Raw genomic sequence first — 27,887 nt, forward strand, 5'->3', positions numbered from 1 at the left:
CTCGTCTGGATATCACCCTCAGACCAACGGCCAGACTGAGAGAATAAATCAATCGTTAGAGCAGTTCTTAAGGTGTTATGTAGCTGAAGCACAGGACGATTGGGTCAGATTTCTGCCGTTTGCAGAATTTGCCCAAAATAATTTAAAAAACTCGTCCTCCGGTTTTTCGCCTTTTCAAGTAGTGACGGGAAGATCACCCAAATTTTCCCCATTGCCTATAGCCTCCACTCCGTTTCCAGCCCTGGAGGTCTGGCAAAGGTCATTCAAGGACCTGTGGGGGACAGTAAGAAATAACCTGGAGAAGGCCTTCTTGAGTCAGAAGGGTCAAGCCGACAAGAGACGGTCGGTGGAGTGGAGATTCCAACCAGGAGACCCGGTTCGGGTATCCACACGTCACTTGGCCCTAAAACAACCTTCTAATAAGCTTGGTCCCAGGTTTGTGGGTCCATTTCCGATAACCAAAAAGATCAACAATGTTACTTATACTGTCGAACTTCCCACTAGCATGCGGGGGGTAAGGTCTTTTCATGTTTCCCTTCTTAAACCAGCGGTCCAGGTGGGTCCCACTCCTCCCCCTCCTGTGTTGGTAGATGCCCAACCTGAATACGAGGTGGAAAAGATAATTGATTCACGTACTGTACAGAATTCGGTGCAATATCTCGTACATTGGAAGGGGTACGGCATTGAGGAGAGGCAATGGGTGCCTGGGAACCGCATGCATGCGGACGAGTTGGTGAGAGAGTTTCATGCGGCACATCCAGGGAAACCTGGAAGGAGCTGTCCGGAGTCCACTCCTCGGGGGGGGGGGGTACTGTGAGAAAGCGCGGAGGAGCCGCCGCCATGAGCCGGCGGCGGGCGGCTCCTTCCGCACTCAGCCTTGTCTCGCACGGAGAGGCAGCCGCCTCCTCGCATCATGAGGCGGCTGCCTCCGTGCATGAGGCCGCAGAACGCGGCGAAACCACCGCGTTGGGTGCGGCGAGTAGCCCGCAGGTCCCCGCTGCGGAGTCACCGCTGAGCGGGGCTGCGCTGGCTGGGACTCGTAGTCCCTCTAGTTTTAGAGTGACGCGCGCGCGCGCACTCAGGCAGGGGATATATGGCAGCAAGGAAGGGGTCAGCTGACCAGGCTGGTCAGCTGATCCTGGCTCCACACCTCATTGGTCCAGCACTTAGGGAGGTGCTGGAGAGAGGATATGTATTTATACTGCTAGCTGTTCATTTGTTCCTTGTCTGGCGTTGCGTTCACATACGTGGGAGCACCCAGATCCGTTAGTCAGATCCGTTAGTGTGCCGGGACCAGCTGGAGCTGTAATCCTACACTAAGCTAGATTTGTTGATAGCTTAAAGTACTAGTTTGATTGTGATTATTTGTTATGACCTTTGCCTGCCTCGACTATCCTTCTGAACCTTGACCTTGTACCTCGTTATCTCTGATACTCCGTTGCTGAACCCAGCCTGTACCTTGACTCCGCCTCTGCCTCCTGATTTTGTACTCCGATATTTCTGATACCCCGTTGCCGAACCCTGCCTGTACTTTGACTCCGCCTCTGCCTCTCGATCTTGTACTTTATCTGTCTGTGTGTGTACGACCTGGCTTGTCCGACCTCGAGAACCGACCTCACCATTGGAGGAGGTTCCTCGTTCTGTTAGTAACCCTTCCGCCTGAGGGTGACTTTCAGAAGATACTTCCTGCTAGCAGTCTGACTCCTCCCGTCTTGGAGAGCTCAGGGTTGCGGAAGTAATCTGTACAGTACGTCTTACTGTACTGAGGCCTAGTCCTCTAAGTGTTACTGTTACACCTAAACACTACACTCTACTCCGGTGAACAGAGGTTAGCTAGTATATTGGATTATCGGTGATACTGCAGATCACATATAATCTAGTATACGTCTGTATTCCCCGTGACGCTGCAGGTCACCGGTAATCAGACCTCTCTGTGCTTCACCGAGCGTTACACCTAGGTCCTAGGCTTTCTTCTTCCATTTGGAGTCTCTAGTTGCCATTGATCAACATCAGGGCAAAAGCTGTGCCAATGAAAAGTAATAAGGCTATTGTGAGGCTGAAAACAAGAATAAAACAGATACATTGGTTAAACAGTAGTATTACCAAAATAAACTGTAATATCATTGGCTAGAAGGAATACACCAACAAGCTCTGTAATTGCAAAGGGACTGGTAGGCCAAGGAAGACCTCCACTGCTGACAGAAGAATCCTCACTGTGTTAAAGTAAAATCCTCAAATTCCAGGCCAACCTATCACAGTTTTTAGGAATCAGATGTGTCTTTGGCTGAGGCTACTATCCACAGAAGACTTCATGAACAGAAATACAAAGACAACACTGCAAGACACAAACCTCTAGTTAGCCATAAAAACAATAAACAAAACAGGACAGCCAGATTACTGTTAGCGAAAGAGGACTTAAAAGAGCCTGCAGAATACAGTACTGAAAGGTGATATGGACAGACAGGGCCAAGATCAACCTTTATGAGTGATGGCAAGAAGAAAGTGTGGAAACGAAAGAAGCTCCCCAGGATCCAAAGCACACAAGCTCATCTGTTAAAGAAGGTGACTGGGGTGTTATTGGGCATGTATGGCTGCCACAGGTACTGGCACACTTGATGGTGTAAGTGCTAATGACAATGCATTCTGAGGTGTATGGAAACCTCTTGTCTGCTCATGTTCTAGTAAATGTCTTCAAACTAATTGGATGGCACTTCATCCTGCAACAAGATAACGATCCCAAACATAAACAAGCTTGATGGTTGTTGGGTGTAGTGCCTGGTTTGTTGAGAATCTTTTGTGTTTATAGTGAACCCCAATCCCCCTAGATGCCCCCTAAATGCTGCGGTGAACAGGCATTGTTCTACGTGTGTACGAGGCCTAAAGGACAGCTGAAGTGATAACAATATGGAGGCTGCCATATTTATTATCTATTAAACAATACCAGTTGCTTGGCAGCCATGCTGATGTATTTATCTGCAGTAGTGTCTGAATAACACCAGAGTCTCCCCCCATGCTCTGCTGTCCCCCATTATAAAAATTGCCAGGCTAACAACACGCAGATTGTAGCTAGTCAGCTGTTTACCTTTTGGCTGCCACTCAGCACTGCTCCCCCGCCTGCTCTATAGCGTAGCTCCCCGCCTATGTCCCTTCCCTCCCTGCCTCTGTATACTTCCTCCAATCGGCTTACACAGGCGGGGAGGGAAGGGACATAGGCGGGGAGCTGCGCTATAGAGGAGGCGGGGAGCGGCTCTGAGTGGCAGCCAAAAGGTAAAACGGCCGACTAGCGATAATCTGCCTGTCGCTAGCCTGGCGGTTTTTATAATTGGGGACAGCAGAGCACGGGGGGAGAGTGGGGGGCACACTGTAAGGACACAGAGGCTGAGCATTGTATGCAGAATGTGCCTCTGTGCAGGGATGCTCAAATTCGGATTCGGGAGATACCCGGATAGTTGCAATCCGGATATCTCCCAGTAATGCTGTGCGGGGTGGGCTGGGGGGGGGGTCAAGCTTTCCTCTCTGACGTCTTCTTCGCGCGTCCTTCGGCGCCTCCCACGATGCGGTCCACACGCATCACGTGACTACAAACCCTTCCTCCTTTAACCCGAAAGGAGGAAGTGTGTGTAGTCACGTGACCGCCGCGTGGACCGCATCGTGGGAGGCGCCGAAGGACGCGCGAAGAAGACGTCAGAGAGGAAAGCTTGAACCCCCCAGCCCACCCCGCACAGCATTACTGGGAGATATCCGGATTGCAACTATCCGGGTATCTCCCGAATCCGAATTTGAGCATCCCTGCCTCTGTGTCCTAATATTGATGTCACAAACCCACCTCGGGTTCTCTTTAATATGACTGCTTTAACATACCTACCATTACTACCTACCATAAAAAAAAAATTAAAAAAAAAATACATATATCCAGGCACATCGCCTCTAGTTAGGACATTAAATAAATTATTAAGGAAAGGGAGGTGCTGAAGGGGGTGTGGCTAGAAAACAGCAAAACTCTATTAACCCTTCGCACACTCGCATGCAAATGTTCAAACAAATGCATTCACAGATTCATTCATCCAGGCACAACTGGTATCCCTACAACTAAGTTAAAAGCTGGGGTTTTAGTTCACAGAAGAATGCATTCTTATGCTTAGTCACCTATACTGCGCAGAAGTACCCAGGTAAACATAGGTGTCCTAACTCTGGCCCTGTAACATGCATAGTGCAGACATGCAAACACATTCATTGCATCAAACCTATCAATGGATTAGGAGCACACATCCTGACGTCCTCTCCTGGGACAGACAGTGCATCTTACCAATCGCACAAGGGAGCTAACGTAATGTATCCATGTGCACCATGCACATACACCAGCATAAGCTGTGTGCATGCTGACAAACACATACAGGGGAGGGAGTGCACTGAATTAGACCCTAGCCACAGGGGTCAGTAACAAGAAAAAAATACATATATCCAGGCACATCGCCTCTAGTTAGGACATTAAATAAGTTATTAAGGAAAGGGAGGTGCTGAAGGGGGTGTGGCTAGAAAACAGCAAAAATCTATTAACTCTTCGCACACTCGCATGCAAATGTTCAAACAAATGCATTCACAGATTCACTCATCCAGGCACAACTGTTATCCCTACAGCTAAGTTAAAAGCCGGGGTTTTAGTTCACAGAAGGATGCATTCTTATGCTTAGTCACCTATAATGCGCAGAAGTACCCAGGTAAACATAGGTGTCCTAACTCTGGCCCTGTAACATGCATAGTGCAGACATGCAAACACATTCATTGCATCAAACCTATGAATGGATTAGGAGCACACATCCTGACGTCCTCTCCTGGGACAGACAGTGCATCTTACCAATCGCACAAGGGAGCTAACGTAATGTATCCATGTGCACCATGCACATACACCAGCATAAGCTGTGTGCATGCTGACAAACACATACATGGGAGGGAGTGCACTGAATTAGACCCTAGCCACAGGGGTCAGTAACAAGAAAAAAATACATATATCCAGGCACATCGCCTCTAATTAGGACATTAAATAAGTTATTAAGGAAAGGGAGGTGCTGAAGGGGGTGTGGCTAGAAAACAGCAAAAATCTATTAACCCTTCGCACACTCGCATGCAAATGTTCAAACAAATGCATTCACAGATTCACTCATCCAGGCACAACTGTTATCCCTACAGCTAAGTTAAAAGCCAGGGTTTTAGTTCACAGAAGGATGCATTCTTATGCTTAGTCACCTATACTGCGCAGAAGTACCCAGGTAAACATAGGTGTCCTAACTCTGGCCCTGTAACATGCATAGTGCAGACATGCAAACACATTCATTGCATCAAACCTATCAATGGATTAGGAGCACACATCCTGACGTCCTCTCCTGGGACAGACAGTGCATCTTACCAATCGCACAAGGGAGCTAACGTAATGTATCCATGTGCACCATGCACATACACCAACATAAGCTGTGTGCATGCTGACAAACACATACAGGGGAGGGAGTGCACTGAATTAGACCCTAGCCACAGGGGTCAGTAACAAGAAAAAAATACATATATCCAGGCACATCGCCTCTACCATTGTCCCAATATGTATACCTCTCAACTTTTTGAGATAAGAGAGACACTTAAGCCACGCCCCTGTCACACCCATAACCACACCAGGTCACACCTCTAATCACGCATATTTTAAAGATTTTAATCTCTTTTTCTCAAATGGTATGCATTTGACTCTATGCAATATTTCCTGACTGATTGATTGAAAGCCTCTGAAACCTGCATTGCTAATCTCTTTTTCTCAAATGGTATGCATAATTAACTTAGGCCTCTTCCTGCTACTTCTTAGCTATTCAATAGAGCCTTTGCATATGTTTGACTAGCCCTACCCCTGTGAGACAAATTGGCCAGCCAACTCTCACCTGATAGCAGTCTGCCTATTAACTACAAACTCAGTTAGGGCCTAAATTAGTAGAACTCTAAGGTCAGCAAGACCGTTTTGGTCAGCAGGGCATATACTTAAAGGGCATATCTTTAAGGGTTTATACGACACTCATAATTAGCCCAGAATTGAACCAGAAGAGAACAGATGAGAAAAAAACACAAAACTCTCCATGGCTGCTCATCTGCTGATCTAACACTGGTATGATCTCTTCTCTTTGGCTTCCCTGACTTCCACCATCAGCTCATGTTTATCAATCCCTGCACTACCCTCATTTCAACCATTCTCATACACCTGATAAAATCACACAAACTACCCTGCACTCTTTAACTCTGACACTTATTTTCCCTAATTAGACACACACCAACTTGCAAAATGTTTAATATCCTTTTTACAGCCATTATCCTGTCAGCCCTACTACTTAAAATACCTACATCACTCACCCCTCCCGCTGCCAGCAATGACATCTACATTGCTCCCTCTCTCCTACCATCCTCTCTTCTCTCTACTCATGAACTATTCTTATTTCTCAAATCACATATACCTTCCTCCACATCTCTTAAACAGCCCTCTGTCACATACAAATCACATCCTCACCTCTCTCATCTCTGCCTACTACTTCTACTTGCTGCTGGGGACATATCACCCAATCCAGGACCCTCTCCCAGACCGCACTGCACTCTGGTAAATACCACATCCCGCACTGACCATCCTCACTCCTCCACGCACATTAACCGATGTAACCTGATCACCATTCCTTGCCTTCCCAGCTCTCCCCCTCCCATATTTGGGGCCCTCTGGAATGCACGCTCTGTAGTCAATAAACTAGCCCATGTCCATGATCTGTTCATCACTAATGCTTTCACCTTCCTGGGGCTCACTAAGACATGGCTAACCCCATCTGATACTGTGTCTCCAGCTGCCCTTTCATACGGTGGCCTCAAGTTTAGCCACACACCTAGATCGGGTGACAAACATGGGGGTGGGGTCGGAATTCTTCTTTCCGAACACTGCTCCTTTACACCACTTGCACCTTCACCTTCTCTGACTTTCTCTTCTTTTGAGGCTACTACTCTACTCCCCTCACCACTTCCAGGTTGCTGTCATCTACCGGCCTCCTGGACCAGCCTCCACCTTCATTGACCACTTTTCAACATGGCTTCTCCACTTTCTATCCACTGACATTCCTTCCATCATCATTGGGGACTTTAACATCCCCACAGACATTAACTGTTCCACTACCACAAAATTCCTCTCACTCACCTCATCCTATGACCTCTCCCAGTGGTCCTCAACCTCCACCCACAAAGATGGCCACACCTTGGACCTAGTTTTTACCCGGCTCTGCCCAGTTTCCACATTTAATAACTCTTTATTCCCCCTTTCAGATCACAATCTCATAACTTTTACAATCAGCCCCTCCCTGCCTCCTCCAGCTACCGTAGCGCAGCCATCACGCCTATGCAGGAATTATCGCAACCTCAACCTCTGCTCCCTAGCTGACTCTCTAAAACCCCTGGGCTCCCTGTCATCCTACACTGACCCCGAGTCAGCATCCATCTACTACTCCACCACAGTCACCGCTGTCATGAACACAGCCGCCCCTCTCACCAACTTCCGCCCCCGCCGCATCAACAGACAGCCCTGGCTGACTGAACCCATCAAACAACTGAAAAGACAGTCCAGGGCAGCAGAACGGCAGTGGAGGAAAAGCTCCAATGCAGATGACTTCGCCCACTATAAAAACACGCTGCTGCAGCTCAGGGATGCTCTCTCACTTGCAAAGCAGTCATACTTCTCTACACTCATTTCTTCACAATCCCATAACCCTAAACAACTTTTCAACACCTTCAGCTCTCTTCTCCACCCCCCGCCTCCCCCTACAACCACAAGCTTGTCTGCAGAAGACTTTGCAGCATATTTTGTAAGCAAAATTGAAACACTACAGAACAGCTTTCAAAAGCAACCCTCTTCACCGGTCCAATCACTTCTTCCTTTTTCCTCTCTGCCCGGCAGCTCCCCTACTATCAACTATCCCTCTCCACATAACCACTCACCCACTCAAACCTCCTCCCCACTAACAATCTTCTCAGCCTTAACTGAACAACATCTTTCTTCACTAATCTCTAAAGCTAATCTTACTACATGCGCCTCAGATCCTATTCCCTCTCATCTTATCCCCCAGCTCTCCTCCCCCCTCATTCCTGCTTTAACAACACTGTTTAACCTTTCCATTTCTACTGGCATTTTTCCTTCTTCATTTAAACAAGCTATCATAACACCACTAATCAAAAAACCCTCTTTAGACTCTACAGCCCTTTCTAATTACTGCCCAGTCTCTCTCCTTCCCTTTGCCTCCAAACTTCTGGAACGCCACATTTACTCAGAGTTGTCTAACTTTCTCTCTGCTAATTCCCTGTTGGACCCCTTCCAGTCTGGCTTCTGCCCTCAACACTCTACGGAAACCGTTCTCACTAAGGTTGCCAATGACCTCCTAGCTGCTAAAGCCAAAGGCAGATTTTCGGTACTAATACTCCTAGATCTGTCCTCTGCCTTCGACACTGTTGATCATACCCTACCCTAGAGTTACCCCTAGGCAAGCTCGTTGCCTAGGGGTAACTCTGGACTCTGAGCTCTCCTTTAAACCACATATTAACACTTTAACTACCTCCTGCTACTTCCATGTCAAAAACATTTCCAGAATCCGTCCCTTCCTTTCACAAGAAGCAACTAAAATGCTTGTGCATGCCCTAATCATCTCCCGTCTTGACTACTGCAACACCCTACTCTGTGGTCTACCAAAAAGCAGACTGGCACCTCTCCAATCCCTACTAAACTCTGCAGCCCGTCTCATCCACCTCTCTTCTAGATCCTCTGAGGCAGCCCCTCTCTGCCAATCCCTCCATTGGCTACCAGTTGCCCAAAGGATCCAGTTTAAACTTATCACACTTGCATACAAAGCTCTACACAAGCTATCGCCTCCATACATTTCCTCTTTAATCTCCAGATACCTCCCTGCCCAGACCCTCCGTTCCTCACAGGAGACCCTTTTGTCCTCCAGCCTAGTCACCTCCTCTCACTCTCGCATCCAAGACTTCTCACGGGCTGTGCTTCTCCTTTGGAACTACCTCCCTCAGCCGGTTCGTCATGCTACGAGTCTGGAAACCTTCAAACGTACTCTGAAAACACACCTGTTCAGACAAGCCTATAATTTGCTATAGGCAGCACTGAAGGCACACTGGCTCACCCACTAATCCTTGTGTTTCCTTCCCTTTTGTTTCCTCCCCACTACCCTCTAGATTGTAAGCCCGCAAGGGCAGGGACCTCCTCCTAGTGTTTCTCATACTGCTGTTATTTTAACATATGTACATGTACCAACTACATATCAACTATGTATGTATCTATATTTATTCTATTCAACGTCATGACTGTACAGTGTCTTGTATTTCTTATGCATATTTGTTCCCCATTATTTGTTTGTATTATGTACAGCGCTACGAAAGATGCTGGCGTTATATAAATAAAAAATAATAATAATAATAATAAGAAGAAGAAGAAGAAGAAGAAGAAGATTTAATTAGAAAAATATGTTGTTTATTATTTCTAACACCACTGACGCACTCGATCCTTGTTCATTTTCCTTCATGTTAACATATGAAAATAAGAAATACATCAATTCAAAAGATGAGAATAAAGTTTACAGTCAATTAAACACATTTTTCAGTAGAAAAACGCATATATTTACACAGATCTGTACATGAGTCTGAAAAGAGGGACAAATAAGGAAGAAAGAGGAACAGAGGGACTGGGTTAACAAAGAGGCACTGTCCCGACAAAAGAGGAACAGTTGGAAGCTACTAATCTCATGGTGTCCTGAAATGAGGGGGACTTTTCTAGCATACTTGCATACTTATTACACACACTACATGTGCTGTGGTTAAGATGACAACATACATCCACTAGTGATGTAGTAATCAACAATACTACATTTCACTATTTGCTATCAGAATGCGTAGATGGGCTTATAACCAGTAAATAAATAACTGCACCCCAACTGTTTGGGACAGCATATATACTGTATATATATATATATATATATATATATATATATATATATATATATATATATATATATATACACTCTTTGATTTTTTGGCCAAAATATGGTCTCTTCAAATCTCAGTTTATATTTGGGCTAGTGGCATAGCAAAGGAGCTATGGGTCAAAGTGCACATTTTTCATTGGGCCCCCTCTAGCACACTATACATAACCAACGGACAGTCTATAGGTCGGCACTAGATGCTGGCTGTAACAAACTGATGAGCGTATTCACAGTGATCCAGCGTGCCTTCAGACGATTGCACATCCATTAATCCAAGTTTGAGGAAAAAGAATCTGGGCACCGGTGGATTGCAAAGCGTAACACTGTATTTATTTCATCCTCAACATCATTACAGAAATTGGCAGTGTAAGCTGCCTGACAGCCGTTTTGCGAGTTAGACTCGCTTCCTCAGAAGCAAGACACTAAAATCTCTGGTCTCTGAGGAAGCGAGTCAAACTCGCGAAACGGCTGTCAGGCCGCTTACACTGCCAATTTCTGTAATGGTGTTGAGGATGGAATAAATACAGTGTTATACTTTGCAATCCACTGGTTCCCGGATTCTTTTTCCTCAAACTTGGACACTATACATAACAATTGTATGGCAGGCATTAAAGTGATCGGCTGTCATAGGCTGAAGCCTGTGACAGACAATCACGCTGATTGGCTGGCGGGGGGCAGACCACATATAAAATTAACTAAAAAATGCACGCATTTATTTAATAAATAATGAAATAAATATTTATACAAAAAACCCCAACAACAGGGGAGCGATCAGACCCCACCAACAGAGAGCTCTGTTGGTGGGAAGAAAGGGGGGGGGGGGAAGAAATCCCTTGTGTGCTGAGTTGTGTAGACACAGTGGGTTTAACACAGCAGTTCTCAAGCAAACACGCTGAAACCAGCGCAGGAGTTTTGGGCGCAGCCAGCGCCACCATAGGTTGTAATAGGAATTACGGCTATAGCTGCACACAGGGAGTAACTTCAGCGCCGTCAGAAGATGGAATTGAATTTACTTTTAAAACATAATAATTCGGCTTCCAGCAATTGCTGGCAGCCGAATTATTTTATTCCCCACTATCGATGGCAGCCTGGAGGGGGAATAGTATTTAACAGTATTTAACACAGCCGGGACTTGTGTGGCAGCAGGATCAGCCATACCGGCTGAATCCTGCACCCAAGTCTCCAGCGCTGTTATCTCTCGTACACGTCCTCAAGTGGTTAATGATTGCCACTACTCATCACATATAGGGCTTGATTCACTATGCGGTGCTAACCTACTTAGCACGTCTAAAGTCTTTAGGCGCGCTAACCAGGGTGCTAAGTAGGTTAGCACCGGTTTTCTCAATCAGATCGCGCACTAAGTACCGCGCGCAAAACTTTGCGCGCGGTACTTAGCACGCGATCTGATTGAGAAAGTCCTATGCGCGTTCTAAGTCCCATAGGCTTTAATGGGCACTTCGCGCGGAGTGCCCTACGCTCTGTGCAGTGCGCGCGTAAAGTTTTGCGCGCGCGCAAAAAAGCTCGTTTAGACGTGCTAAGGGGGTTTTCACAGGCGTGCTAACAGTTAGCATCGCTTTGTGGATCAAGCCCATAGAGGTGATCATTACCAGCATAACATCAATAAAAAGATAATACAGCGGTTAAAGGAGAACTCAGAGGCACCAATGCAGTCACAACCTATGCATCCCCTATTGCTACCTCAGTAGTTTGGGTCAGTGCAAAAAGTACAGAAGAGGGTCAGTGGAGAATTTTAAGAAAGAAGTTTCTTTAGCTACTTGTGTTCTCAGTTACTGGGTGCCCCTTGCCACCACCTCCCAGCTGTCTTCTAACTCATTCATGTACCGGGCACAGTATCTTCTGCATTCCCACTCTACAGCCAAATCCCACAGCCTTGCCCTGGTCCCAGTCTTCATTGTCGATTTGAGTGTGTAGATAGGCTGGGTTGGAGACGGGGATACTCTGCTGTGCATACTACAGAGGGAACAAAAGAGGCTGCAGGGACATCAACAACAACAACTACAAATAACATTTGTAGAGCGCTTTTCTCCCATAGGACTCAAAGCGCATAAGCATGGCTCAGACCATTGTGGTACAGAGGAAGAATTTTATACGTCCGGAAATGCCAGGCTAAACAGGTGGCTTTTCAGTCTGGATTTGAATAGCTCCAGGGATGGTGCTGTCTTTACTGGGTGTGGCAGGGAGTTCCAAAGAGTAGGGGCAGCATGACAGAAGGCTCTATCTCCAGATTTTTTGAGGTGCACTCTGGGAGTGACCAAGTTTATAGAACTAGCTGATCTGAGGTTGTGAGAGGTGTGGTGCAGCTTCAGCAAGTCCTTCGTGTATCCAGGGCCCAGATTGTGCAGGGATTTGAATGTCAGCAGTCCAATCTTGAAGAATATTCTCCATTCTACTGGTAGCCAGTGCAGTGAGCGAAGGATCGGTGTAATGTGACAGTGGCGAGGCTGGTTTGTTAGCAATTTGGCAGCAGCATTCTGCACTAATTGCAGGCGACGCAGGTCCTTTTTGGGGAGGCCAGCATAAAGGGCATTGCAGTAATCCAGCCGTGATGTGATGAAGGCGTGAACTAGGGTTGGAAGATTCTCTGGGGGAATCAGATGTTTAATCTTTGCAATGTTCTTCAGATGAAAGTAGGAAGAATTAACTACAGATGAAATTTGGTTTCTGAAACTTAAATCCCCATCGATTAGTACGCCAAGGCTGCGCACAAGGTTGGAGCTGTTTATGTCCGAATTCCCAATCCTGATTGGTGTTGCTTTAGGATAGAGCTGTTTTGATGGCGAGCACTGGCTTTGGACAAAGAGGTGGTACGTCAGGCCATGTCGTTGGATAAGTGTACCGAGTGGCAACATGTAGATTGCAAACAGCAGAGGGGATAGTATTGATCCTTGTGGCACTCCGAATTGTAGAGGTGCAGGTTTGGACATTATAGGTCCTAGTGATACTCTCTGTGTTCTGTCAGTCAGGAATGATCTGAACCACTGGAGGACTGATCCACTGATGCCACAGTACTCCTGCAGTCTGTTAAGCAGGATTTCATGGTCAACTGTATCAAAAGCCGCTTAGAGATCCAACAGGATTAGGATGGAGCATTCCCCTCTGTCCCTTGCCATGAGCAGGTCGTTGCAGACTTGGATGAGGGCTGTTTCACAGCTGTGGTGTTTCTTAAAGCCAGATTGTAGAGGGTCCAGGATGTTGTTTACTGACAGCCTGGTTTCAAGTAGCAGATAGACAGCCTTTTCAATAACTTTGCCTAAGAAGGGGAGGTTGGGGACAGGTCTGTAGCTGCTCATTGCATCTGGATCCATGGAAGGTTTTTTAAGAAGGGGCTTGATGATTCCTTCTTTTAAAGAGGTAGGAAACCTCCCTGCTTGCAGAGAGCAATTTACTATTTTGTGAAATGCTGGACCAAGCAGGTCAGGGCATTTTTAGCATATGTTTAGTTGGTCCAGGGTCCCGGTCGCAGGTTGTCTGGCGGAGACGACAGAGGATGTCTGAGATCTCTTCCTCACTAATACTTTTGAAGTCAGTCCAGGGTGTTAGGTTGTTTTTGCAGCTATTTCCAGGAGTTGCATTAGTCTTGGGTGCTGTGGACTGAATGAGAGACCGAATAGAGGATACTTTGTCAGCAAAGTAGCAAGCAAATTTCTCACATAGCTCCTTTGAGGGAGTGATAGTAGGCTTTAGGCAGGATGGGTTACATAGTCTATCAACTGTGCGGAATAGCTGGGCTGGTCTGTTGGCGGCCTTTACGATCTCCTGTGACAGGTAGGAGGATTTTTTCTTGGTGATCGCATTTTGGTAGCTTTCCAGGTGAGAGACAAGGGTGTGTCTATCTTTTGAATTCTGAGATTTTCGCCACTTCCTTTCTAGTCTGCGCACTTCTTTCTTTAGGTCCTTTAGTGAGCTGTCAAACCCCCGTGCATGGTGAAGTGGTGTAGACCGTTTAATGCGAACTGGAGCAAGGGCGTCATAGGCAGATGACACTGCATGGTTGTACATCAGTACCATGGAGTCTGGGTCTGCGCAATGATTGGTTAATGCGTCGAAGTTGAGGATATTCTGAACGTGCTGGGGTGAGACATCTTTCAGAGAACGGTATTTTATGAGTTCTTTCCCTCTGTGTTTTATCGCTGGTGCTGACAGAGAGAAGTGGATGGTGTGGTGGTCTGACCATACCACTGGGTTTATATCCATGTGTGATATCAAAAGTCCACAATGAAATATAAGATCCATCAGGGACCACACTGGCAACCAGTGAGTTATTGGGAACAGCAGTGGGGAAATCAAGGTCACCTAAATGTATATTAAAATCATCCATGTTTATCTGTTCTCTCACTTGTACAACTGTTTATGAGCTTAAAGAAACACTGAAGCGAAAAAAAAATTAAACTAGAGACATAAGTCTAATATTTGTTTCCAGTACAGGAACAGTTAAGAAACTCCAGTTGTTATCTATGCAAATAGCCATGAGAGCTCTGACTTCTGATTAGGTTATCTCAGCTGTATTGTGTTTTTCTTTTGCAGAGAACAGTTCAGGACAGGTCAAAAGTTCACTGCCTGTTCTGTAAAAATGTTTAGGGCCTGTAGAATGCTGAGTAATGTGTAAACTTAAAATATTAGAGAATGATGCAATGTTATAAAAAAAAAAGCTGTATAACTGAAAATAAAAATATGAGAATATTTTTTTTGCTACCAATGTTCTAGTAATTATCCGTACTACACAACCAATTCATGATATCATAATTCTTTTTTCGCTTCAGTGTCTCTTTAAATACCGGTAGTAACTTTACTGTACAGATCTTGATGAATACAATTACTTATTTTTGCACTTTTTATTAATAATAATAATTATTAATAATAATCATTAATAAATGATTGTCAGTGGTTGCCCATTGTAAAATCTTAGCTCCTGATTAACATACTTACCTTTATCAGGGCTCGTTTCCACTATTGCAGTGCGGAATCGCCTGGATTCCACCACTGATGAAATCGCATGCGGATGCGATTCCTCATGCGTTTTTTGCCGCGAATTCGCATGCGATTTCGCATAGGTGAGGGTATATGCGATTTTAACCATGTCACTGCCTGTGTGAATTTACATTGGTACCTATGCGAATTCGCATGTGAATTCGCACCAAAAAAACGCATGGGGAAAACGCTTGCGATTTCCCTATTAAATACATTGCATGTCATTCGCATGCATTCCACTCGCAGGCAAATTCTGTGGCTCTTTTGTGCATTTTTTCACCGCTGAAAAAAATGCACCTCAACAACGCTACAGTGGAAACAGGCCCATCCACTTGCATTACATGTGTGCGAATCCGCATGCGTTGGATGCATGCGGATTCGCGATAGTGGAAACGAGCCCTCAGAGATGTCTGCATCATTACTGCTGGCATGGTGAATCACTGTGGAATGTTTTTTTTTCCCTCTCTAAAGTGAATAGGAAAACACTTGGTCTCACTGGGGGAGAAGGCTGCATGACATCATAGTGTAAGAAACTTACCGTTTGCTCAAGCCCACTGCGAGTCCACGTCCTCCGAAACCAGCCCGTGCAGCCAGCTTCCGGGTCAGGCCGGCGGGACATTCCCAGGAGCCGTGCACGGCTCAGAGGCAGGGAACACACTTCTCTTTCAGTTTTCGACACTCTTCAGAAAGAAAGACAAGTGCAACTCCCTGCTTTACAGAAGCTATTGTCATTTATAGAGAAAACTGACAAATTGCGCAAGATGTCGTTTTTTTTTTCTGCGAACGAAATCTGCATTCAAGTGTGACCTAACCCATTGATTAACATGAGTTCTCAGTTTAAATCAGTTTTTTGTGCAGAAAACGCGCATGAAAGCCGACAAGTGTGACCCCTGCCAGAGTGTTTCTAGATGCGGGGGCATGGCTCTTCTCTCTTCTTTTGGTGACAGACAGCGCTATTAGTGCCCAAAAAGGAGTGATGCGGGCATAGATTGAATTACATTGAAGCAGCCAATTAGATGCTGTAATTTGTGGTTCCATGATGCTCTCTGCCTATAGTAGGCTTCTCTGCTCATTGTATCATTGTCCGTGATAGTGATAACTACCTTGTGCTACTCTGCTGGGTGTGAATTTTATGGATTATTTGTACATGACCTTGCTTTACCACTTGACCCTGTTTATTGGATTGCGGACTGGACTGACTTTTGGAACTGAACCTGACCTGATATTGCCTTATTCTTTGGTGCCGTAATTATATGATCTACCATGTAGACCCCTAGATTGCTACTGGAATGGCTAACGATCCAAGATTCTGTACCTTGCTATTATGATCACCTGTTGCTGACCAGGACTGTTATATCTTTCTGCCTGTTTCTATCTATTGGGGTTCAAGTGGTACTTTGACCTTTTCAGCATCAGTCTTGATACCTTGGCACTTAAAGAGGAGCTGTCAGCCATACTATCTCAGGAGAAAAAAACATATATATAAAAGTAGATAAATACTTGCTCTACGTACATAACATATGTATTGCACTGTCCACATTATGATTCCTGTGAATTTTATAAAGGAAAAGTAGAGAATCCTATTCTAGATAGTTTCCATATTTACTGTGGCTATTTTGAAGCCAGTCCTGATGTAATATCCGCCCTTATTCTCCTCTGCCTGATTCGCCCACCCTTCACTATAGAAAGTGCATTGTTTCAGCCTGAGAAATTTTGGCCAATCAGTGAGAAACAGAGGTATGGGAGGGGAAAACAGGAGGGAAAGAGACTTCAGCCAATCAGGATGCATTAGTTAAGTCTGAGGGGAAGTAGAGAAACAAAAAAAGACAACCCCAGCATGCCCTGCAACTTCTCTTTTGTGTATCAAATTTTCTGTGTACCAAATAAGAGTCATGTAAACTGGGGAATGATAATTTATCAACAAGATAATAGTGATTTTAACTTTTGGATTGCCTGATTAGCATCCTTATTACTTTCTTACCAGATAAAAATAAATAATTGATTTTTGATTTTATGCCCGACAGTTACACTTTAAAAGGAACTCGTGTTGTGAGACCTGTGGGAGCTGCCATATTTATTTCCTTTTAAACAATACCATTTGCCTGACAGCCCTGCTTATATTTCTGTTCTGCATGCTTGTTCAGGGTCTATGGCTTATTAGTATTAGAGGCAGAGGATCAGCAGGACAGCCAGGCAATGTGCATTATTTAAAGAGAGACTGAAGCCTATTAAAATACTTATTTTTACCTACTATTTATGCTAAGCGATGTTAGCAGTGCTGAAACGCTGCATTCCCGCGGCAGAACAAGGGCTTTATACCCCCCAAATTTCCGGGGAAAAAATCGTGGAATTGCTTCCTGGGAGAGCTTTGAGCTGTAGCTTTGCCTCTACTGGAGTCAATCTCCGCCGATCACCGCCTCTCCCCTCCCCTTTCATTCTACTTTCACTGAGGGGGCGAGAAGAGGTGGAGATCCGCGGAGATTGACTCCAGTAGAGGCAGAGCTACAGCGCAAAGCTCTGCCTCCCCAGACAGCAAAATCCACAACCTGGAAAGTCATGGAATTTTGCCCCAGTATTTGGGGGGTATAACGACCTCGTTCTGCCACTGGAATGCGGCATTTCAGCACTGCTAACATTGCTTAACATAAATAGCAGGTAAAACAAAGTATTTCAATAGGCTTCAGATTATCCTTATTTAAAAGGAGATAAATATGTCAGCCTCCATATCTCTCTCGCCTCGGGTTCCCTTTAAAGACCTGGGTGTAACCGAGTGCTGGGACGATGTACTTGTAATCCCTCGGCTGAGCGAGGATGAACCACATAGGGTGAAGACTGCGGAGGAGATTGGTGTATCAGGACTGAAGGAAGATGGGAGATCCGCTAGAGGGGGAGATTACACACTAATATATAGCAATGTATACATATAAGAAGTGTTTCTGAGGATAATTAGAGTAATATGGGTATTCTGAATAATTTATTAAGTTCTTATGAAAGTCATTATGGTTAATGCCTCCCACCAGGTAGCTCCAATGCAAACAGCACAACGGCCCCAGAGATGTTGAGCTCAGAGCCCCCAGTGGCCAAACAGGATCTGTCTGTTCTAAAACAAAACACACATTCTATTTTGCCTGCAGTCCTTGGTGATGTGACATATCCATCACTTTGGCAGCAGAGATCATGTGAATGTGTACCTAGGCTCAGAAACTATATGAGGAAACTCAAGAGCAATAACTTTTATTGAGGGCAAATAAAGGCACTGTTTACTTAAGTAAAAAAAAAAGAAAAGAAACATTACGATGCTTTAGTAATATACACACACATCACTAAGTCATGTAATATTGGAACCTCAGTGAAAGGTGGATTTTAAAGCAGACCTTAACACAGAACTTACTCTCTGCTTGAAAAAAAAAATGCAACAGCATAATAACCTTTAAAGAAAAACATTTCTTTGTTAAAACTGATACAAATCCTGCAATAATTCTGCAGTGTTTCTACTTCCTGCTTTCATGGAAGCAAAAATATTGTTAGCATCCTGTGCTTTCCAATTAGCCTCTCTGCTGTGGCAGTCAGCTGACACAACTGAGGGATCAAATTACAACTTGTGATTAGACACAGATGAGGGGGGATTAGACACTAAACTCTCTAATTACATGCAGGGTGCATTTCTCTTTGTTTCTCTTCTGTCCTGTGCAAGAGATTGGATCTATTTTAAGGTAAATTGTAGCTTGATTTTAAAGTGGATCTGAGCTCAGAACTTCCTCTCTGCTCTAAAAGATTAGGCACAGTATGAAAACAATCAGGGAAATTTTTTTTAGTTACAATGCAAAAAAATCCCCCCAAAAATGAGGCCTGAAAACTTACTGGATGAACTTTCAGGAAACAAAGGAAGGGTTAAAGCATATGTCTTCCTGTATAGCAGTGCCAAGGCACTGTGAGTCATGCCTACTGATTACACACTCCTAGAGATAATTACACTCAACTGAATCTAAATAAACAAACACAGCTCAGTGCGGCTGATTTCTACAGCATTTCGATATGGAATGAACACTTTGCAGTCTGTTCTTTGCAAAAGCTCAGGTCCACTTTAAGGTGATGGCTGAATTGTATCATCCTGTAATCGTGTATACAGAACTACACCATGAGCTCAGTAGACAGTTACCAGGGATCCGGCTTCTGTAGGCAGGATAATAGCTCATCCAGCAATCAATATTTCTCTGCCCTCAAACAGGAGCTGTGCTTACCGCTACGTTCATGCTAAGTGATGTGCATTAAACGGCATGTTTGTTGTCTCTGGCCATCAAGCTGTAATGTAAGATATGAATTCACCACACGGCTAAATGGATTATTAAATTGCATTAACAGCAATGACCAAAAAAGAAAACTTCTGCTTGTCATTTCCTCATAATTGCTTTACTGTTAAATGCAAGCAGATGCTATGTTACTTAAGACCAGGGGATAGTGAGTATATAGACCTTCATGTCCTGCAGGCTGCAGATGCTCAGCAATATATGATGAGCCATGCTGGGGAAGGAGATTGAAATGAATGCTGAGAGACAGCCTAGTCTTTTTCTTTTTTTAGACAGTGGCAATAAAACACCTTTCTATTTTTATACAGTTTTTTTTCCCTCTCTGTTTAGTTTTATTGCATTGGGTGGTGATAATTATATTCAATGATTGTGCGCTGCTGTAAAACTGGAGGGCTCTTTATAGACTGTTTATGGTTGCATGCAGCCTTCTAATCAGTCAGTCCAATGCATGTAGGTCAGGCAGTGAAGGCCTATGGCTTATTCCATCACTCAAGCAAGCTAGCTGCATAAAAGACTTAGGATTTTATGTACACAGCTAACATAAGCGGTATCCATGTCTATAATCTTCCCTATGCAAATATGTGACTTTTATCATCTCTGCACGCCTAAGAAAAACTGTTTATGGACAATTGTGATACATGATTGTTGTGATACGATTGTATTATGGGTAAATGAATAAATGTGTATTATATACATATACAGGGGGTCAGATTTGTACTCTTTACCGCCCAAGGCCATTGTTACCAGCCGCCCCCTTCAGTATGGGTAGCGAGATGACCCCTCCCCCCTTCCCTCTAGTATTGGTAGCCAGATGACTCCCTTAATCCCTCCTCCCCCCCCCCTTCAGTATAGGTAGTTAGCTCGCCCTCTCACCGCAGCAGCCATCAGTGTCACCCATTCCTCCGCTTGTCTCCAGTCTAGAAGCTTCTTCTTCCTTTCTGTCTCCAATGCAGCACAAATCCATAGCCGCCGGCCACAATGCAAACAGAGAGTAAGGTGGCTGCTGCACAGGTGGCTAGCAGCAGAGTACCGCGGTCAAGCGCTTGACTTATCTCCCTGCATGGCAACATTTGCAAGCTTGCAAATGTTGCACCAGTTTAGCCTGCTGCTTTGATGCCCTTGCTCCTGTGGTGCCCTAGGCCATGGCCTATGAGGCCCTTGGCCTAAATCCGGCCCTGTATATATATATATATATATATATATATATATATATATATATATATATATATATATAGTCAATCTGTATTTTATAGTCTGATACTTTTCTAATAAGAAGTGATAGAATATTGAATTGGACAGTTCAAGCAGCAGAATGAGAACAGTAGATTTTGAAGCCCATCTCTCTCAGAGTGAGGGCAAAGGTTAAGGTATATTTGGAACTATAGACAGACAATCTTATTATTTTTTTTAACATTTTGTAAATTGAAGTTATAAGGTTTAGGTTTATAATTTTGAATTGATTGAAGCTTACACTTACTCTCACCTGGTAATTGGGTTTCCACGCTGACTCCATAACAGGTCCACCAGGAAACTGGACCGCCCATCCCTGGGACAGGAAGAATAGACAAAGTTTAAATAGCCACCTCCCACCGCCTACCTTCAGTGCTTAGACTATCACCATGTAAGGGTAGGAGACTTACCACCGTTTGAGTTGTGGGTGGGTAACAGACCTGTCGTGGAGTCAGCGTGGAAACCAGGGGCGTAGCAATAGGGGGTGCAGAGGTAGCGACCGCATCGGGGCCCTTGGGCCAGAGGGGCCCCGAAGGGCCCTCCCTTAACTACAGAATTAGCTCTCTATTGGTCCTATGCTCATAATAATGACTTCTGTAGATACTTTGAATGGTGGTAATCATTAACAAACTGTTCCCCATGCCCTTCTTGCACCTCTGACACTGTAGTTGCCATTGGCAGATTTTGGTGCGCCGTATAAATTGTTATGTATAGAGTGCTTGGGGGGCCCCATTGTAAAACTTGCATCGGGGCCCACAGCTCCTTAGCTACGCCACTGGTGGAAACCCAATTACCAGGTTAGAGTAATTGTAAGCTTCCACTTGACTCGACGACAGGTCCACCAGGAGATATACAATATTACCTCCCTCAGGAAGAGACAACTGCAGACAGTACTTTACGACCAAAACCCAAGTTCTGATTGCTTGGTAGATCCAAACAGTAGTGCTTTATGAACGTATCATAGGAAGACCATGTGGCTGCTTTACAAATTTGTACAACAGAAACAGAGTTTCTCTCTGCTCAGGAAGATGAGACAGCCCTAGTAGAATGAGCCTTTACATTCTTTGGTGCTGGCTTTCCTGCAATCTCATATGCTTTGTCAATACAAAGTTTCAACCAATTGTTGAGCGTACTTTTGGACGCTTTTAACCCTTTTTGGGCACCCTGAAACTGAACAAACAAATTATCTTCCTTTCTCCAGGAAGAAGTTTTGTCCAAATAAAGTAAAATTATTTTTCTCACATCCAGTGAGCAAAATCTTTCCTCTTTTTTGTTTGAAGGATTCGGGAATGAAGATTTCCTGCTCTCTGTGGAAATCCGACATCACCTTCGGAGTGAACGAAGGAGGTAACTGAAATTTAATTATATCTTCTTGGATAGACATAAAAGGCGGATTGATACAAAGGGCCTGTATTTCTCCGATACGCCTGGCCGTAGTGATTGCTACCAAAAAACACGTTTTTAGGGTTAAATCCTTCATGGATATTTGATCCAAAGGTTCAAAAGGAAACTGAATGATGGAGTTTAGAACTAAATTCAGATCCCAAGGAGGGACGGTAGTTTTCTTCACTACTGTCTTCCTTTTAACCCCCTTGATTAATCTTTTAATCAAAGAATTTGATGAAAATGGAACATCAAAATAGGCCTCCAAAGCAGCAAGCTGTACTTTGAGAGTGTTCAACTTTAAACCCATCCCTAATCCTTTCTGGCTTTCTGTAGGAAATCTAGGATATTTGGAATTGAGAAATTAAATTCTCCGGAGAGTTTTTGTTAAATTTACAAAATACTTTCCAAACTCTAAGGGCTGGTGCACACCAAAACCCGCTAGCAGATCCGCAAAACGCTAGCAGATTTTTAAACGCTTTTTTTTATTTTTATGAGGCGTTTTGCTAGCGTTTTGCGGATTGCTGCTGCGGTTTTCAGTATAGTAGATTTCATATATTGTTACAGTAAAGCTGTTACTGAACAGCTTCTGTAACAAAAACGCCTGCAAAACCGCTCTGAAGTGCCGTTTTTCAGAGCGGTTTGCGTTTTTCCTATACTTAACATTGAGGCAGAAACGCATCCGCAATCCAAAAAATGCCTCACCCAGGCATTTTTCGTTTCTGCAAAACGCCTGCCGCTCTGGTGTGCACCACCCCATTGAGATACATTGACCAAGCAGATCCGCAGCCGCAAGCGGATCTGAAAACGCCCAAAAAGCCGCTCGGTGTGCACCAGCCCTAAGATAGATAGAGGAGGTAACAGGTTTCCTGGCATGGGATACAAGCTGAACATTTTCCCAGGAGACTCATAGCCTGTCTTCTTGTGACAGACTTTGTTCTCAGAAGTACTTTCAATTAATGGATCGACCTTGTTTTCAAACAGGAGATCTGCAAGATTGAATTCAGTGAGATTCCTACAAAGGTCTTTTCTTGTCCTGGAATTAGATCGGATTTCTGAACATTTAGAATCCATCCCAGATCCTTCAGAACTCCAAGCACAATCTGGATATGCTCCTGGAGCAGATCTTTTGTTTGTGCCGCTATCAGAAGATCGTCTAGATAGGGAACTAGAATAATCTTCTGCATTATTATAAAGGCCGCTACCTCTGTCATGATCTTTGTTAAGATCCTGATAGCACTTGAAATCCCAAACGGGAGAGCTTTGAACTAGATGTGAAGGATCTTTACGGCAGCTCTCAAATACTTCCAGTGCATTGGATGGGGACATGATAGTATGCATCCATCAGATCGATGGACGCCATGAAGTAGTTCTTCCCAAAGCAGAAGAATTGTGGAGTGCATGGATTCCATGCGGAATTTCTTGTACTTCACAAACTGGTTTAGAGACCGAAGATTTATGATAAGGTGAAAGTCGCTGTTCGGCTTCGGAAGCAGAAAGAGAGTGGAATAAAAACCTTTCCTCCTCTCTGGTGAAGGAACTTCTTCCACAACCCCCTTCTGGAAAAGAGATCCCAGAGCCTTTTCCATTGCCGCCTGCTGGACTGGACACCGAAGAGAGCTCGTTACCCTGAAAGATCTCGGGGAACTTGCGTAAATTGAATTTTGTAACCATGTTTGATGGTTCTGCAGATGTATTTGTTGTTTGATACCTTCTGCCATGCCAGAAATATTTTTTTTAGCCTGCCCCCCACCTCAGTATAGTCATTGTTCTGACTGTGGTTTGGAGGGGTTGTCTGAGGGTTTGGGGTTGAAGAGGAAACCTTTTGTTTTATCCTTTTTGTTTTGCCATTTTTTGCCAGAATAAATTTTCTGACTCCTCCTAGGGGCCTGAAATCTCTTTTTGGAAGATTTATTTTTCTTACTCGCTGGAAAAACTTTTTTCCTTTCACCTGCTCTTTCGAGTACAGACTCTAAAGCAGAGCCAAACAGCAATTTTCCTTCAAACAGTAGGGCGCAAAGTCTTTGTTTTGTGACACCATCCCCATCCCAATTTTTTAGCCACAGGAATCCTCTGACAGAGTTAATTAACGCTACACTACGGGCAGAAATTCTGACCGCTTCGCTAGATGCATCTGCCAGAAATTTTGCAGCAAGTTTCAACGTCGCAACTGATTGAGAAATATTCTCAGGTGGAGAACTACTCTTCAAAAGAGATTGCAATTCCTGCAACCAAATGATCAGGCACCGAGCAGTACAGGTCGCTGCTAAGTTAGGTACACATGAGGCGGAAACCGCTTCCCATGATTTCTTAAGAAGAGCTTCCATTTTTCTGTCAGAAAGATATCTGACAGCACCTGTGTCTTCAAATGGGATGGATGCGTCTTTAGACAATTTTGAAATGGCAAGGTATTGGACATTTTGTCCATTTAGACTGTTCCTCTTCGTTGAATGGATAACGTCTTTTTTTTTAAACGCTTTGTTAATTACCAGCTTTTTTTTTTAACAATTCATAATTACCAGCTTTTTATCTGGTTCCTTCCACTCTGTTGAACCGGAAACACTAACCCTTTAAACACTAAATGTTCCGAATACATCTCATCTTTTACCGTAGAGGGTTTCGAAAAATCAGACTGAATATTAAAGCGGAATATAACCCTGCATTTCAACTTTGCTCTAAAACATTATTTGCAGCATATTATATGCAAAAAGCATTTTTTTTTTACTAGACCAGCATTGGAAGGGTTAAACACAGAGGTTTAAAGTTCCATGGAGAGATATGCAGAAGTTCAGATTGTTACATTCTATTTAGTCAAATGTATCTATTGAGAAATGTTACACACTCTTTGGCTGTCCTCCAGTTCCTTCTCAGTGAGAGAGAGTGAGTCACATTCAACACTTAGATACATTGATGTAAACAAAATGTATCTATGTCAGCTTCGGATGCGTCTGCAGAAATCTCCAGGAATTTTAAAGCACTGTGTAATCCTTCCAATGCTGGTCTAGTAAAAAAAAAAAAATGCTGGTTGCATATAATATACTGTAAATAATGTTTTAGAGCAAAGTTGAAATGCAGGGTTATATTCCGCTTTAAGAGCAGAATAAATGAACTCCAATAATTCATCTGACTGTTCAGGGAGTAGTTTAAATTTACCCCTAGAGGAGCACCTTGGTGTCTCGTCTTCCTGGCCAGAAGACCCCCCAGCTGGCTCCGCTTCCTCCGTGGAGGACTCCAAAACCCTTGGCTGTTGAAATGGTCTAGGTAAATCAGCATCCTCATCTTTCTGAGATACCCTAGACTCCGATGGTAAAGCAGTGGAAACATTAGCATTTAGAAATTTTTCAGATAATTGATCCTGAAATTTAGTAAGCATACTATTAAACATGTCTCTCCCTTCATGCTTCACCACAGACAAAATGCAAGCATTACATAAGGGTTTTGGATAGGAAACAGCAAGTTTTTTTACGACAGATCCCACAGGCCCTGGATTCAGATTCATCCATGAAGGAAGCAGGTCTTGGGTTATGAAAGAAAGAAAATAACCACCATAAGTGAGCTGCCAACAAACTTGCTATCCCCAGCTAGTATCAAAGTACTTACTTGGCTTGAACTGGCTTGTGCGGCTGGCCCCACGGCCTGAAAGGAGGAAAGCTCCATGGCAGAGGGAGCGGTGGATCCTTCCAGCAGCCTTAGTCAGAGACTGTTAAGGCTGCTACTGACTATCACAAATGTCTATTTGTAATAGACGCCGCACAGCGCACGTGCAGCCTGGTCCGCCCCCACCGGCGGATGAGCCGGGATTGATGCCTTCCGCCGGAAGCTGCGTTATGGGATGTCCGCCCGCTCTGGAACGCACCTTCGCGTGTGCCGCAACAAGCGGAGGAACTTCCATACCCACAGAGTGGAGCGGAGTTCCGATCAAAGGGGAGCGCTGCGCCTAACCACGGAGGTCGCCTGGGATCTCCTCCTAAGAGGTATGCAACCAGGCGGCCACGGCATTCCCCCAGACTCACCCTCTGGCCCCGGCAGCCCAGGAAACTCTGTCTTTTCTCCCCGGGGACAGGAAGAACACTGAAGGTAGGCAGTGGGAGGTGGCTATTTAAACTTTGTCTGTTCTTCCTGTCCCAGGGATGGGCGGTCCAGTCTCCTGGTGGACCTGTCGTGGAGTCAAGTGGAATATAAGCTTATTTTTTTGAACAATCATTAGTTTGTGATGCTTTCAATTAACTGTATTTAATTTGAAAAACACATTGGTTTTTCTAAAGGTGGCCATACATCTAGCGATTTTGCGGCCTAATCCGCCATCTGATTAGATTGAAAATCAGTGCTGCAACATGTCTTCCCGACTGATAATCTGATTGATTTTTGGCCGAAATCAGCCAAATGCATCAATCGAGCATGCTGGAAAATCTCTGTAGAAAGTGCTCGATTGTAGTGGTGCTCGGATACCCCTATCCACAAATTCGAGCAAATCCAGAAATACCGGATTCCCTCATCCACAGATTCGACAAACCCGGCCGTGGCTTAAAAAAAATCTGGAACCGTTGTGATTAAAATCGGGATTAAAAAAAAAAAATCTGGAAACGTCGTGATTACAATCTGGATTTGAAACTGAATCACAAATTCGAACCGGATTTTCGCCGTGAATGAGTCAATAACGGCCGTGATCCAGATTTTCTTTTAACGTTAATAGCAAAGCCCCCATACATGCTACAATCCCCAAAATAGCATGGATTATAAAGGTGATCAGTGGCTACAACTTAAGATAACTTTGAGAAAATGGATGTTAAAGTGAAATCAACACTTGAAATGTGGCTATTAATTGATAATAATTGTTTTTAAACAGGGAAATACACTTTAAGCAATCGCAGAGGTGATAGTGAGTCCCAATGGCAGTGGTGGTACCACTGGAGGGAGGAGGATGAGACAAGTGGGCGACGCCCAAAAAACCCCAGAGGTATTCGTCAATTTTTTTCCCCCTCTTGCAGCGATAGCAATGATATGGCAGCAAAGTTGTCTGTCCGATTAATCGTCCCACAAATTGTAGCATCCCTGGACCCTGATTGTGGGTTCACCGACTGCTGTTGTCGTTTATTAGTACGACATGAGAGGCGGCAGCAGGAGGGCTAAGCAGCACTTTGCGGCAGCACAGAAAGAGGAGTAGTATGGCACCTCACAGGGGCACCACAGCACGATAAATCATCTCAAAAATTGAAGCATCCCTGCACCCTAGTGGTGGGTACACAGACTGCTGTTGTCGTTTAATAGTACGACATGAGAGGCGGCAGCAGGAGGGCTAAGCAGCACTCTGCAGCAGCACAGAAAGAAGAGTGGTATGGAACCTCACTGGTGGCACCACAGCATGAGAATTGTGCCCAAAAATTGTAAGTATCCGTGGACCCTGGTGTTGGGAACACAGACTGGTCAGTTGCTACTGGTGCTGGTTGGAGAAGGATGCTGTGTCTGGCACCTCTGCTCTGGGCAGCTGCACTGCATACAGGCACTTGCTTAGGCTCAGCAGGTCTCCGTGGCGCCGGCTGCTGCTGCTGCTGGTGGCGCCCGCAGGCTGGGTTGGCAAACCAGCAAAAGTGGGGGTGAAAGGCTGGGGGAATGCTTCCAAGAGGAATGCAAGAATGGAGTCAGGACCAGGCACACTTGCTGCATCTGTGTCCACTGAGATGCAGTGATAATCACTTGGAGTTGCTGGTTCTCTTCACTACATATTTACTTGGTAAGAGCCGTCCTGTGCTTCAACAGCCGCTCCAATATCACCAGAGTGGAGTTCCAGCGAGTTGGGACATCAATAATAATCCGTGGACCCTGGCTGTGGGAACACAGACTTTAGTACTTAAACACAATATCAGCAGCGAGAAACCCATGATGGGCTGCTCCTCCATCATCATGTTCATCAATGCCTGTGAGTCAAACTCCTGAACGA

This window comes from Hyperolius riggenbachi, chromosome 1 (assembly GCF_040937935.1).
Source record: "Hyperolius riggenbachi isolate aHypRig1 chromosome 1, aHypRig1.pri, whole genome shotgun sequence".
NCBI classification, from domain to species: domain Eukaryota; kingdom Metazoa; phylum Chordata; class Amphibia; order Anura; family Hyperoliidae; genus Hyperolius; species Hyperolius riggenbachi.